General features: G+C 43.0%; 1 pseudogene; it reads left to right on the forward strand.

The window, feature by feature from the left end:
* LOC146177486 (uncharacterized) overlaps positions 1–11,831 on the forward strand; it is a 70,470-nt pseudogene extending 58,639 nt beyond the window's left edge.
* Positions 11,832–15,126: the final 3,295 nt, after the last annotated feature.

Genomic DNA, 15,126 nt, shown 5'->3' on the forward strand with positions numbered 1-15,126 from the left:
TTTCAGGGATTTCGCCTCCTCGTAGAAAACCAGGACTTAAAAAGAAACGACTACACCTAGAATGTAAAGATAATCCCAGTCAAAAAAGACCAATTTGTCCAATTGGGAAATATCCCATTGAAACCAATTGGTTAGATTCCAATTGTGCTTTCGCCCCCCCCATTGAGGTCGCCTAGTTCAGACCAATGGGTGTACCCAATGGATACAAATGGTTGCCCAATTTATTTGAACTTGCTACCAAGCAGACCAAACGGCTGCCCAATTCAACTCAAATGGTGCACCCATTAGATTTAGGTCACCGATTTGGTCTGAACTGGTCACCTGGAAATTAAAAAAAAATGGGCATGGGCAGGACATGTAGTGCGAATACAGGATAACAGATGTTCGCTTAGGGTAACAAACTGGATTACAAGCGAAGGAAAGCGTGGCAGGGGGCGGCAGAAAGTTAGGTGGGTGGATGAAGTTACAGCAGTTCGCAGGGGTCAAGTGGATGCAGCTAGCACAGAACCGGGTAAATGGAGAAATATGAAAGAGGCCTTCGCCCTGCAGTGGGTATAGTCAGGCTAATGATGATGATGATGACGATGGTACCCTAATCAGACCAATTCTCAAATGGTACACCCATTTGAGCTAAAATGTTGTCCATTTGGTTTGAACTGGTGACCTAGCCAGGTTAATTGAATTCAAATTGTGCACCGATTGGATCTGAAAGGTTGCCCATTTGGTTTGAACTGGTGACCTAACCAGACCAATTCAGTTGAAATGGTACACCAACTGGATTTAAAAGGTCATCCATTTGGTTTGAACTGGTCCCCTAACCAGACCAATTCAACTCAAATGGTACACCCATTTGAACTAAAAGGTTGTCCATTTGGTTTGAACTGATGACCTAGCCAGGCTAACTGAATTCAAATGGTGCACCGATTGGATCTGAAAGGTTGCCCATTTGGTTTGAACTGGTGACCTAACCTGACCAATTGAATTCAAATGGTACACCCATTGCCTTTAAAAGGTCACCCATTTGGTTTGAACTGGTTGCCAAACTGGACCGATTCAACTCAAATGGTACACCCATACAATCTAAAACCATTTGGTTTGAACTGGTCATCTAACCACACCAAAGGAATTCGAATGGTACACCCACTGAACGTAAATGGTTGCCATATTAGTTTCAACTGAGAAACCATCTAGACTGAAATGTCTGGTTTTACATAAACATGCAAATTAATGCATAAGCAACAACTGAAGCATTGGACACATTGCCCAAAATTTCTGCCTGAATGACTTGACTGGCAAGAAATTCTCACGCAGATACTTTAACACTCATTGTTTATTTGAAGAATACTTGAAAAATACTGGACAATACATTTGCTCTCTGGCTTCAGCCTTCAGGACTAGGGAGATATTTGTAACCCCTTTGCAGCTCTGAAAATTTATTTCAGCATTATTAACCCTGAGTATATTCAAGGTAGAATGAGAGAAAGATGGTTTACACGATATGGAGGCGCACTGAGCAAGGATAAATGGAGTACGCCTCTGTTAGCAGGTCGAGCCAACATTTCGACAAGTGGACTTATCTTCGTTTGGGCAAAGCGATCATTACTGCAGGCGTTTAAATACGTTTTTGCTTCCGAGAAGAAAAGCTGGGGAGGGGAGGATGGGTGAGAAGAAAGTAGGTCATGAAGTGAAAAAAAAAAGGTTTCTTCAGTATGCATTTCTCAGCCTGGAACCAGTTTGGTAGGGATACACATTACAAGGGACAGGCTTTGCAAAAGTCCCTGATAAGGAATATATATAAGGGGGCCAATTCTTGAAGCTTTCTGCAAAGGTGGGGGTGTGAGGTGTGGTAGAAGTACACAGCATAATAACAGCACAGTGAACCACAAATGACACGAAAAAAAAGCTCAAGGACAAAGCCAAGTAACAAGTGATAAGGAGGAAGTGTTTGGAGAAATATGGGCAGCCTATGCTATTGCGGAGCGAAATAGAGTGTATATGTGTTGTGAATAAACTGTACAATCAACGCTATGTGGTATTGTAGCGTTAATTGTACACTTTAATCACAACGCATATACTCTCTATTCCGCTCTGCAATAGCATAAGCTGCACATGTTTCTCAAAACACATTTCCTCCTTATCATTGGTACTTGAGTTTGTCCTCGAACTTTTTTCTTTTTTCATGCTAGTGGTAGTTCACTGTGTATCCGCACTTCTGCCCCGCCCCCCCCCCCCCCCTGCAGAAAGCTTCAAGAATTGCCCCCTTACATATATTCCTTATCAGGGCCCTTTGCACAGCCTGTCCCTTTGTAAGGTGTATCTGCACCAAACCTGCTTAAGTGGTGACTGATCATCTGCCTGGTATTGTAGTTTTTCCTGGTACTGCTGCTTTTACTTCTTTTGCAGACCACTGGATCCCTGATTACAGGCTGAGAAACACACGCTGAAGATTTTTTTTGTTCACTCCTTGACCTATTTTCTTCTCAACCATCCTCCCCTGCTCACTCCTTCACCTACTTTCTACTCGCCCACTTTCCCCTTTCCGACATTCCACTTTACCGACATTCTAGTAGAAATTAAGAAGAAGAATGGACATGGGCAGGACATGTAGTGCGAAGAGAGGATAACCGATGGTCGCTGAGGGTAACTAACTGGATTCCAAGGGAAGGAAAGCGTAGCAGGGGGCGGCAGAAAGTTAGGTGGGCGGATGAGATTAAGAAGTTCGCAGGGGTGGATGCAGCTAGCACAGAACCGGGTTAAGTGAAGAAATATGGGAGAGGCCTTCGCCCTGCAGTGGGTATAGTCAGGCTGATGATGATGATGATGACTTTCCCCTCCCCAGCTTTTCTTCTTCCGAAGCGCAAGCGTGTTTAAACCCCTGCCAGTGATGATTGCTTTGCCTAGACGAAGACGAGTATGTTCAAGACTTAGATACGATTGAGAAAATATTGAGTATGTAGGTCATGACTTTTGCACCAGCACTTTGCATGGAATCTAGCAGTGACACTTAAAAATCAATATTTATGCACCTCTCTTAATTCATGTTTGGTGCAAAATACAATTTGTTTTAAATATGTGGCATAACATAATGCACGATAACAGCTGCTTACCGCTTTGCGCTTTTCTCGATGTCGGCAAGCTTCTCGACTATGAAGTGGTTCAAGTTCTTGGTTGCAGTGGTCAAAAGCCCTGGTGGCACATTCTGGCTTGCGAGCCGAGCTCTGTAACATTCTGAAATGAGGAAGTTTCTATGAAAATATAACGTGAGTAGTAGCCACCCAAAAGATGCTCCAGCTAGCAGTAGTAACAAGACAGAGCCTCTGCTACATTCTTAACTTTCTTATCTGCTGTTTCCCTTCTTTCAATTTAAAACTGCCGTCCTAAAGTGCCGTACACTAAAGTTCGAGGTGAAGAGCATGAGTAAGATAATATAACTGACACATGAACATTTTGCAAACATTAAAAGTATCTGGCTTTCAATGTGTGCAAGGATGTTTTAGCAAAATGCTAGCGATTGCTTGTACTAGCCCTTAAATACAGCAAGGAAATAATGTGCAGAGGATGCACGTTTCCATCCCAAAAACTGCCAATACTGTTGAGGTGCTGGGAGCCCAAGTCTAATGCCCCCCCCCCACCCCCCCCCCCCACCCCGCCCTAAAAAAAGGAGTGCAGATGTACACTTGCCACCTTTTTATTCATCGGACAAGCATCTCACGAACCTAATCATTCCTTCTAAAATGGATTATCAAGAGCCGACATAATTGATTTGTCAATATGAACCATTAATACTACAGTAGAATTCGCTAGCTTTAGTTACATGGTGAACCATCCAGCAGTTACTTACCACGCACGACATCCACTTTCCAAAGCGTGAGTGGGGATTTAGCGTCTTTTCAGGAAAGCGCGAACATTTTTTGCCTGGAAACAAATATGGTTGAGATTATTGTTAACCTGCAACTGTTACAGCGATAAGGGTTCCAGTGAAATTGAGAAATAATATAAACATATTCACCTACCCTGCAGTGATTTGTTGAGATGATCTTTGCTCCAGATGGAGATGACCAACTGTTTGGCAAAAATAGCATCTTTTTTTCTAGCTTTGGATGTGTTCCCAAACTTCGTGCTTTAGACACAGGCCTTGCCCAGTGTCCACCTGCGGAAAAAAGTCTATTAAGCAACTTAAGCAACATTTATACAGGGAACACATTTCATTAGCATTTTTTGAGACCATGCATTTAATGTAAACATCTTGAAACTTACCATATCATCACAGTGGCGTGTGCTTCCCAGTCCTCCAGAAGTTCCCTCCTGAAACTCCATAAGCTGGCTACCTATATTCAGGTATTATCGTAAGAAAAAGCAGAAAATTAACAAATCTTAATCCACAAGTGTCAAACGTGGGTACAGAACAGAAATCTGAGTATCTTTTTCCCAGACACAGCCAATATGCAAAAGGGCTGAGCCTACGCATGCTCATTACCTCATGATGCAGGAGGCTCACCCAATCGTGAGATTTCACAAGGGCTATGAGCAGCCAAATATGACATATACTGTCACTCATTAATTGCAAATAAACGTTTACAGACTCCATTTGACCTTGTTTTAATATCCGATTCACACTGCCAATTTCCACATTAAAGGAAACTAAAGGTATTAAAGCATGCTTTTTACAATGATGTACAAGACACTAATACACGTCTATGACAAACCACATGCCCTTTCAACGCACCATAGACTAGTTGGCCAGACGTTTCCATTTCATACGCTGCAGAACAGTTTGCCCAGCCCTTTTAACAAGTTCAATCTGTCACCTCAAATGACTTGTTTTTATTTATTTAGGGATACCCCGCTTTGCTCAAGGGCGTACAAGCAGGGGGGTTACAACTTGGAAAAAAACAGATCTTCATAGAAATTGATTGCTGCGACAGCAGTTATATGGGGTTTTATGGCACAAGAACAACTAAGGCTATGATGCGCCAAACACAAGGTTAGGCAATTTATTATATGAAGTACCTAACAGCAGAGTTGAGTGTTGGTCGCAAGAGATGGAAAGGCTGTGAAATAATTGCTGCTTCATTGTCTTCACATCAATAATCAACCTACCTCAAGAAATGTGAGTGAATGAACTAACAAATATGAACTCTGGCATTGCAATTCTGTTCGGAATTAGAACTTAATGAGCAAAAATATTTTATGCATTAAGTAATTGTAAGGTAAACACTATGTGGGGACCCTTATATATCACCTGATTATATGCCACTTAAAAGTAGACAACATGCAGTTAATGTCTGCTGTCTGTACATCTTTCACAAGAATGAGAAAGATGATAGGAATCGTATTATTACTTCTGACCAAACGAGGCAAGTACCCCACCCTAACAGCATAAAAACAAAAATTACCACTAAATCAAACTGATGTGCAACATTCCAACCCTAACAAATGAATGATTAGGCAAGAGCATTTGATGGGCGAGTTGGTGGTTTCGATGATCCATAACTACAGCGTAAAAGACGGGATAAATGAAGGAGGAACACCACATGTTTTTTTTTTTTTTTTGCTCTGTGGAGGGACATCGCATAGTGCTGTTTTATTATTACTTTCTTTTGCTGCTCTGTGGTGTCTCTCCTTCATCTTTGTTCAGTTTTTTTCACTGTAGTTATGGATTGCGAATGATTAGACTAAGAGAATTTTTTGGCTTCCTTCTGAGTGGTGCAACAGTCAGTATCTAAATAACCTGAAGCAGCTAACATCATTACATCTGCCAAGATTAATATTTCTTTATGTGATTAGGTGTTTATTCTTTGTTATTACATCAATAGCGTCTGTACTAATTCATGTTTCATTCGCCCCAACCCACTGATGCGAAATATTGTATAATTTCTGCAACTGCTCAATATGTATTTCTTTTCAATAATCATCATAGAAGGTCCCGTTCCGCAGTCCTTGACTTTGGGACCTCCTTCTGTATTCATGTTTTGTTAACCTTTGAAATACAACAATAAACTTCAAACTTCAAACAATCAATGCAGTTCCTCACTTCCACTAGTACCGAACTTGTTCAGGATATTTTCCTGCAGCCCCATGTTCAATCTACGGAGCTGCAGGATCTCACTGTCCTGTTTTTTTTTATCTTCAATTTCAGATGGAGGATAGTGTCTTCCTTCTGTTTAACCTCCTCTTGTAGGGCAGCTATTTGTTGCTGGGCTTAAGGATCGATCTCAAGCCTCTTCTTTTTTGGGTTCGGGCCTTGCTGATGGCTGAGCATTTTATTTTCTTCTCTAGAATGTTCATCAACTCTTCCCCAGTTCTTTATTTTTTTCTTTTGTAGCTGAAAAGCAGAAAAATATTTCAGCAATAATTTAATTCCTCCATAAAATATGCATATCACAGGTGCTATACAGAGCCCATGGAAACGACTGTGAACTCACCTCCGGTGAAACATTCTCGTCACTGTCACCGGTGTCCACTCTCCTATTGACACGCACTCTTCTGCGGCCAACCTTTCCAAGCACGTCTTCCTCAGACTAAAAAATATTTCATCCGAGCACAAAAATTATAACATACAAAACTTGACACTGCTGTTTATGGTGCAAATGTTATATAGTCAAAAGCAAGGAAACTGATCACAACATCATTTCTTCCCCTATTTTTCACTGCATGCCCTCTCGGCACTCTGCACTAGCCATGAAGGTAAGGGGGATAAAGCCAACTAAGACGCATTTAAATCAATTCACTTTTACTGTATGCATTTTCATGATCATTAAACCAAAAGAAGCATGCACATGGTTCTTTCACCAGCTGTGCAAACAAATGTAGTCAAGCGATGCGGTATCCAAATCTCCCGACTCACGTGCGCTGGACGTGATGCAAAAATGTATATACAGCAAGGAACAAAACAAATTCTGTTCGTAATAATTCTTCAAGTGTATTAAAGGAAAATCTTGTAACGTGCCATCTAGTGTACAACCACCAGAGTAGTAGGAAAATGCTTTAAAATCCGTTTCTTTCACAACAGCACCATCACAATGCGTGAGTAAAACAGACATTTGTGCTAGTTAGCGCTTTTCCTTCCTTCATTTCATTGTTCCCTTCCGCAGCGCTGGTAAGTTTTCGAACACCAAAACAATGCCTGAGCTCTGCTGATATATGCTCAATTTGCCATTTTCTCTAACAAGATGAAAAAAAAAAGAACTCCAGAAACATAGTTAATAGCCGCAAAAATGAATAGGCGTCAAATAACTTACCGCCCAACATTAAAGTTCTCGCGCGATAGTAATCGGAGCTGCCGTCCGCCGCAGTCCACTTGACAGCGTAGTAAGCCCGAGATGAGAAGTCCTTGCTATTCCGAGTGCTTTTCACAACCGCGAACTTCTTATCATCCTCCCATCGCACATAGGCGTGCGTTATCTTTGTGCTTGGGGTTGCCATAGGAACACAATTTTCGTCGCATGTGGTGCTGAAAACACGAGGTCACTGCAGTGATGCACAGGAGCAGAAAAAGAAATGTCAGATGTGCGGATGCGATTGCCATGTGAGATTCACTGCGGCAACATGGGGTGTATGCATGGCCGGCACGGCATTGTCCCTAGTTTCCCACTTCAAAACAAACACTTGTAGCATTAAACTTTGATACACAAAAGTTAATAAACCAGGTAGTATTAATGCTTATATACTATTGGCATTTCATTACGGTTAGCTGTACAAAAATTTAATACGAAACCTGTGGACAATATACCGACTGGATCGAAAACCTACCTCAGCACAAGCACAGAATTTCAACTGCCCAGGTCTACCGCCCGTGCCCTCCACCAGCATGTCGTATGTTCGCTGTGTATGTGCGCTTGCACGCTCTTTTGAACCGAGCGTAGTGCGTGAATTTAATGCCACCACTTTTTGCACCAGGGAGATTCGCAAACAGGCTTTTCTAGTGAAGAAGATTGGCCGTGGTATGAGGACGCTGCACCAGAATATAGTACTTCGGAAGTACCGGCATGCAGCGACAGCTGCGGTGTACAAGCCAGATGTGCTGACTATGATGCCGCAACGAGTGAGCCAGCACACGACGATGAAAGATGAAGGAACATCACATGGATTCGCAACTAACATATCTTCATTTGAGCTTGACAGTGAAGTTAGTACTTTAAAAATGGTCATTTGGGGAGAGGGGGCATAGTAATAAAGAAAAATCAGATTTTCAAGTTACCAAAATGTCTGATGAAAGCCCAGTTAGTGATATGCAATTGAGATCAGATCTGTTATGCTGCTGTTTCCTTTGTACATTTCTAGAGTTGACCTATTCTTTGCAGGAAAAAATGTCAGAAACCTTGTTTGCTGCCACAGAGTCATGCCATATCATGGTGGGTGAATATGCATGTTAGCAGAATGTAGAAGCCACATTGTCATTATTTGCCTTTATGTAGGTCTAAAATAAAGTTAGAGGCTATCAAGGACATAAGCACCATTTTTTTAAACAAGGTGCCCAGTTATGGCTGCTGAAGTTGTCACCCTACCATAATCTCTCCTTTTACATAAAGTAAGGTGAAATGCCATTAAAAAGAACAGCTCCTTGCAGCTTATTTGGAAGCGCACCACCTAGCCATAACCATTGGTGCTTTGTTGGGCCCTAAACATGTTGAGGGGGTTGCTTTTTTAACACAATATTGCTGTTTCATTTTCTTTATTTTTCAGCCATCAGTTCCCAAACAACTTGATAAGGAACCGGCCCCAAGAAGAAATTGTTGTTAAGCCACCTGTTTCAAGACTACATCAATGAAAAGGGTGTTGTGTCAGAGGGGGACATTCTGCGTATGGTTTTAAGGTACGCCTTAAAGAATAGCTTGTCACGAACAGGCCTCACAAGCCTCATAGATATGATTAACCATTTTTTTGAGCATCTAGCCTTGCCACAGTCTCAGTACAGAGTTACTAAACTTCTTGAACAATCAGCAACATCCATGAATTTTTTTGTCCTAAATGGTTAAAAGAGATAAGCCATACAGCAGCAAAGTCAGTTTTTGAGTGCCCAAGCTGCAGCACTATAACAAATGTCACCACTATTGCTGATTTATTATTTTTTGTCATTTTACATATAGAGTCACTGTTGCAAAAATTGTTGCATAATTGTCCACTTCTCGATTTGACGAAACCATTGCCACAAAGCGGCACATTCTCAGATATTTGGGATGGACAGCTATACCGAGATTTTGTCACAGGTACAAAAGAAGTTGGTCCAAGGATCAGCTTTTCATTGAATGCTGATGGGATGCCACTTTTCAAATCAAGTAGTGCAGCCATTTGGCCCATTCAGCTAATAGAGGTGCCGCCGGAGCAAAGGATGACAAAGTTGGTTTTAGCAGCATTGTGGTTTGGCAAAGAAAAACCAGACATGGCACTATTCCAAGGTGCATTTGTCAATAGTAGTTGCATTTGTCATTTGAGCAATAAAGGTTTCACTCTTGAGCGTCAAGGGAAAAGTGAAAAATTCAGAGCTTTCTGCATGTGTTGTGCTGTTGACTCAGTGGCGCGGGCACCCATGCAAGGGGTGACACAATTCAAAGGGCACTTTGGGTGCAATTGGTGCCTCCAAAAAGGAGAATGGGCTGGGGGCTCAGTGAGGTATTCAGTGCAAAGCACTGACCCTGCTGTTGGATATGGAAACTGCAAAAAAGAAAAAAAAAAGACAACCCATGGTGTCAAAACAATCTCCCCCTTGATTGCTCTGCCATATTTCAACATAGTAAGGAGATTTGTGCTGGATTACATGCATGGCATTTTCCTGGGCATAGGCCGTCAATTTTTAGATATGTGGTTCGATTCATCTAGCTGTCCACATTCTATCAGTAGAGAGCAAACGAGGGTTGATGAAAGGTTAATGGCTGTGCATCCTCCAAAAATTATAAGACGCATGCCAAAGACCAACCAAAGAGCGGAGGTGGTGAAAAGCCAAAGAGCTGGAAAATTGGGTGTTATTTTACAGTATTCCAGTTCTTGATGAGATTCTCCCTAAAACATGCCTTCAGCACTGGGATGCTTAGTAGAAGCACTTCACATTATCCTGAACCGCAGTATGAAACACTGCGATCTTGATGTGGCTGAAGAACTTCTAGTCGAGTTTCACATACGTGCTGAAATTCTGTATGGAAAACATTTATTACATTTATTATACATCAGCTCACACACATTGTTCCCGCAGGGGGCACCCGCTAAAGCAGGTGTTTGCGTGTACTGTGCGACACCACGGACCCCAGCACCCACGCTTAGCCGTGCGTGGCATCGCCGTGTCCGGGGAAAAGGGGATCCTGGTGGTTGAGCCGATGCCGAGAGTTCGGACCTTTAAGGCCCCTCGGCGGAGGCAACACACCACTTTGGCCCCAGCTTCACGTAGACGGCACCTCCGGGCTGACCCACCCGGGGGAAATCGGCAGTTGTCTTTTCCTGTCCTCCCCTCCATCTTTCACTTTCCTATCTCCTTTCCTACAACTGTCCTGTCCTCTCCTCTCTTCTTGGTTTTTTTTTCCAGGCGGCTAGGGTTAACCTTGTGTGGCGTACCACCATGAGTACCGCCATATTTGGTTATAGCTGGGGTGTACAGCTGGCATGGACTGGACTTGGTTGCAAGTTCCTGTCCTGCCCCCTTGTTGGGCTCCATGGTGGGCGGCTGGCACCTTGGCCGAACAACACACATATTACATGGCTTCTTCTACTGTAAAAACTGATCGCCTAAACAAAAAAAGGCGCACCGAAGAAATTGCAGAATTCCTGCAAAAACCTAAAAGCTTCCCCAAATATCACGTCGTGCACTCCGAAGTTGAAGGAAAGCCGGCCCGAACTTTGTCCCCATTTCTAGTGTCAAAAAGTTTCTCAGCTGTCCTTGGTCCGAAATACAAAGTCACAAAAATAGCAAACGGAGACCTACAGCTTGAATTAAACGACGAAACACAGTATGCAAAGCTTCCAAACCTCCACTGCATTGGGGATGTCAATGTGACCATCACCGCCCATAGATCTTTGAACACCGTGCGTGGTGTAATATCCGATAATGACTTTCTCCACATAAGCGAGCAAGAAATGCTAGAAGGTCTTGCAGAACAAAATGTTGTAAATGTGCACAGGATAACAATCCGAAGAGATGATAAAGAGATACCTACTAAACATCTCATTCTCACATTCAGCTCAAGCGTACTGCCAGAAAAGATCGAAGTAGGATACCTGAAAGTTGAAGTCCGACATTATATACCGAACCCCCGAAGATGTTTTAACTGCCAGCGATACGGCCATGGATCACAAAGTTGTCGCAGTCGCAAAACATGCGCAAAATGTGCTTCGAAAGAACACCAGTCTGAAAACTGTGATGCCTCATCGCCACACTGCGTGAACTGCGAGGGGGATCATCCTGCCTATTCTAGATCATGCCCAAGTTGGAAGAAAGAAAAAGAGATCATCACTATCAAAACAAAAGAGAACATTTCATTTACAGAGGCCAGAAAACGACTTGCACAAACTAATCTTTTTCTATTCACTGGAAAACCAGACTATGCGGTTGTAGCGTCCAAGGGCGAGGCACTACAGCGCAATCAGGCGTCTGCCAAGGTGTCTTCGGAACCTGAGGCAGGGCCATCCTGCTCGCCCCAGGCTGAAGCAGCAAAGGCTGCTCTGCCAGTTCCAAAAGAGGGCTTGCCGACCACGGAGTCGGGAGCCCGCAAGGTTTCCCCTACCAGGGGGAGACCTAAGAATCGGTCGTCCGTGCCTTCACCACGGACCTCCAGCGCCTCGGGTGAGGCGATGGACTTCTCCCCCAGCTCTTCTGGGCTGCAGGGGAGGAGGCACTCACTTGAAAAAAAGGGAAAACCACGTATAACCCCTCCTGAAGTAAAGTAACTTTTCTTAATCCCCAACATATAATGGCTTACATAGTACAGTGGAATTCTAGAGGTTTATTGAGAAATTACGCAGACATTACAGATATCCTCACAACCATGACACCCACAGCTGTGTGTCTTCAAGAAACAAACCTTGGGCCTCAGCACACAAATATTTTTAAAAAGTTCAAAACTTTCCGAAAAGATCGAACGCATGCTGGTAGGCTGTCAGGAGGAGTCGCCATAATACTACAACCTGATGTCCCTGCCAGACAAATACCACTCAAAACAAACCTTGAAGCAGTGGCCGTAACCATCATAAGCCACAAAACGATAACAATATGTTCCCTCTACATACCACCACAACTCTCAATTACACTACATGAATTAGAAGACTTGACTGAGCAGTTTACAGAACCATTTTTGATTGTTGGGGATTTAAATGGGCACTCCCACTTCTGGGGGAGTAACCATACTGATACCAGAGGACAGATCTTAGAAGACTTTATACTTTCAAATAATATATGCCTTTTAAACACCGGGAAGCCGACGTATTGTTGCCCCAGCTCTGGAAAAATGAGCTGCATTGATTTAGCCTTCACATCTCCATCACTTTTTAATGATTTTAATTGGGATGTTTTAAATGACCCTCTGGGAAGCGATCACTTACCGACAGTTTTAAAGTTATCATCATCCACACCCATCATCCCATCGAGGCCACGGCGCTGGAAACTCCACCTCGCCGATTGGTCGGTTTTTAGAACGAACGCTGCGCTAGAAAAAGTATATTCTGAAGATTTAAGCGTAGAAGAAATAAATGAAAGGTTTATCGCGTGCATAATTTCAGCAGCACTATTATCCATTCCACAAACGTCACAACACGCAAGAAAAAAACACAAAGTATGGTGGACAGAGGCACGCAAATTAGCCAAAAAATAACAGAACAAAGCATGGGGCATCCTCCGCAGATATCCGACACATGAGAACCTGAATAACTACAAGAAAGCCAAAGCCAGAGCGCGGTATGTCCGGAGAAACGCGGAGAAAACTTCGTGGCAAAAATATGTGTCCTCAATAAACAGCTCGTTGCCCTCCAAAAAAATGTGGGAACAGGTCCGAAAATTTACACGAGATTTCACCCCTTATACATATCCTATGCTGACACCACCCGGAACACAAACAACATTAGAAGAACAAGCGAACATTTTAGCCGGACACTTTGCCAATGTGTCAAGCTCATCTAACTACACTCGCACATTTCAAAAGCATAAAACAACAGCAGAAAAGCAAAAGCTTCCCCTTCGGACAGGTGTAAATGACGACTACAATACACTTATAACAATACATGAATTAAACAGAGTCTTATCTTCTGGCAAAAAAAACAGCACCGAGACTTGACAATGTACACTATCAAATGCTCGCCCATCTCTCACAAGCCGCTGTAGAAGCATTGCTGAATTCTTTTAATAAAATATGGACGACTGGCAAGATACCAGAAGCTTGGAAAAAAGCCATAATAGTACCCTTTTTGAAATCAGGCAAACCCCCGACATGTCCTAGCAGTTACAGACCAATAGCCCTAACCAGCTGCATTGCGAAAACTTTTGAAAGCATCGTAAACATCAGACAAACCTTTTTTCTTGAATCCCGGCATCTTCTCGATATACATCAATGCGGCTTCAAAAAGGCATCATCAACAACCGATCACCTTGTCCGCCTCGAGAACACAATCCGGGAGGCGTTCAGCCACAGGCAGCACTGTGTCGGGGTCTTCTTCGACCTGGAGAAGGCCTACGACACCACGTGGAGGTTCGGTATCCTCCGCGACCTAGCAGATCTAGGTATCCGGGGCAGGATGCTGAGCTGCCTGAATGACTTCCTGACGAACCGTACATTTCAAGTCCGTTTAGGCACAGTATTCTCCACGACTTTTGCACAAGAAAACGGCGTGCCGCAGGGGTGTATTCTAAGCACAACTCTCTTTATAGTGAAAATGAACTCGTTATCTGCAATAATCCCAAAGTCCATAATGTACTCCGTCTACGTAGATGACCTGCAAGTAGCATGCACTTCCTCCAACATATCCACCTGTGAGAGACAACTACAACTGACACTAAATAAACTAGCTACCTGGGCAGACAGCAATTGATTTAAGTTCTCTCCTCAAAAGACAGTGGCCGTTGTGTTTTCATTGAGACGAGGCTTACAGAATTATCCCACGTTACACCTCAACCAAACCATACTACCAGTGAAACATGAACATAAATTTTTGGGTATCACATTCGACAAGAAACTTTCATTTCTTCCCCATATAAACAATCTGAAAAAGAAAGCAGCCCAATCACTTAACGTCCTAAAGGTGCTGTCGCGAAAACGGTGGGGGTCCGACCGAGCATGCCTTCTGCTGCAAATCTACCGCTCCGTGGTGCGCTCTAAGTTAGATTACGGTTGTATAGTATATGGTTCAGCTAGGACATCCTATTTAAAACGACTAGACCCGATACACAATCTTGGATTACGGTTAGCAGTTGGCGCGTACAGAACATCCCCAATAACCAGCCTCTATGTAGAAACAGATGAACCTGCATTAAAGGACAGACGATGCGACCTAACATGTGCATACATCCTGAAACTTCGTTCTCAACCAAAACATCTATGTCATTCAGTAGTCACGGAATGTCCCTCTAGGACAGTCTTCAACAACAAGCCCCGGCTGATTAAGCCGCTTCTCATGCGCTTCGAACAAATGTGCCAAGATTTAGACATTAGTGAATTGCCAAGTATTGCCCCAAGAAATAAACCACTCCCACCATGGTACACCCTCCCAACAGTTTTCGACCTCACACTAACGCAGTTTCAAAAGACACGCACACCACATGAGCATATATCACAAGAATACCTTGCATTAAAAGAAAAATATAAAAATTGCATTGCATTTTTTACAGACGGCTCAAAAACTAAAGACTATGTTGGCAGTGCAATAGTACAAAATAACACAGAGAAAATAACACGACTACCCCAGTGTGCATCAGTTTTTACAGCCGAATGCTACGCTGTCTGTGTTGCCGTGGAGAAAATATTGGATAAGAACATCAAAAACACCATCATCTACACAGATTCATTAAGCGTCATCAGTGCAATAAACTCCAAAAACGCTGTTCAACCACTGATAGGAAACATTATACACAACATAGTAAATATCACAAGAAGAAAGTTCAGTTCAGGCGTTCAGTCGTGTCCGACTCTTCGTGACCCTATGGACCATGTCACG

The sequence above is a fragment of the Amblyomma maculatum genome, chromosome 10 (genome assembly GCF_055883805.1).
Source record: "Amblyomma maculatum isolate TAMU_Amacu chromosome 10, ASM5588380v1, whole genome shotgun sequence".
Lineage (NCBI taxonomy): Eukaryota > Metazoa > Arthropoda > Arachnida > Ixodida > Ixodidae > Amblyomma > Amblyomma maculatum.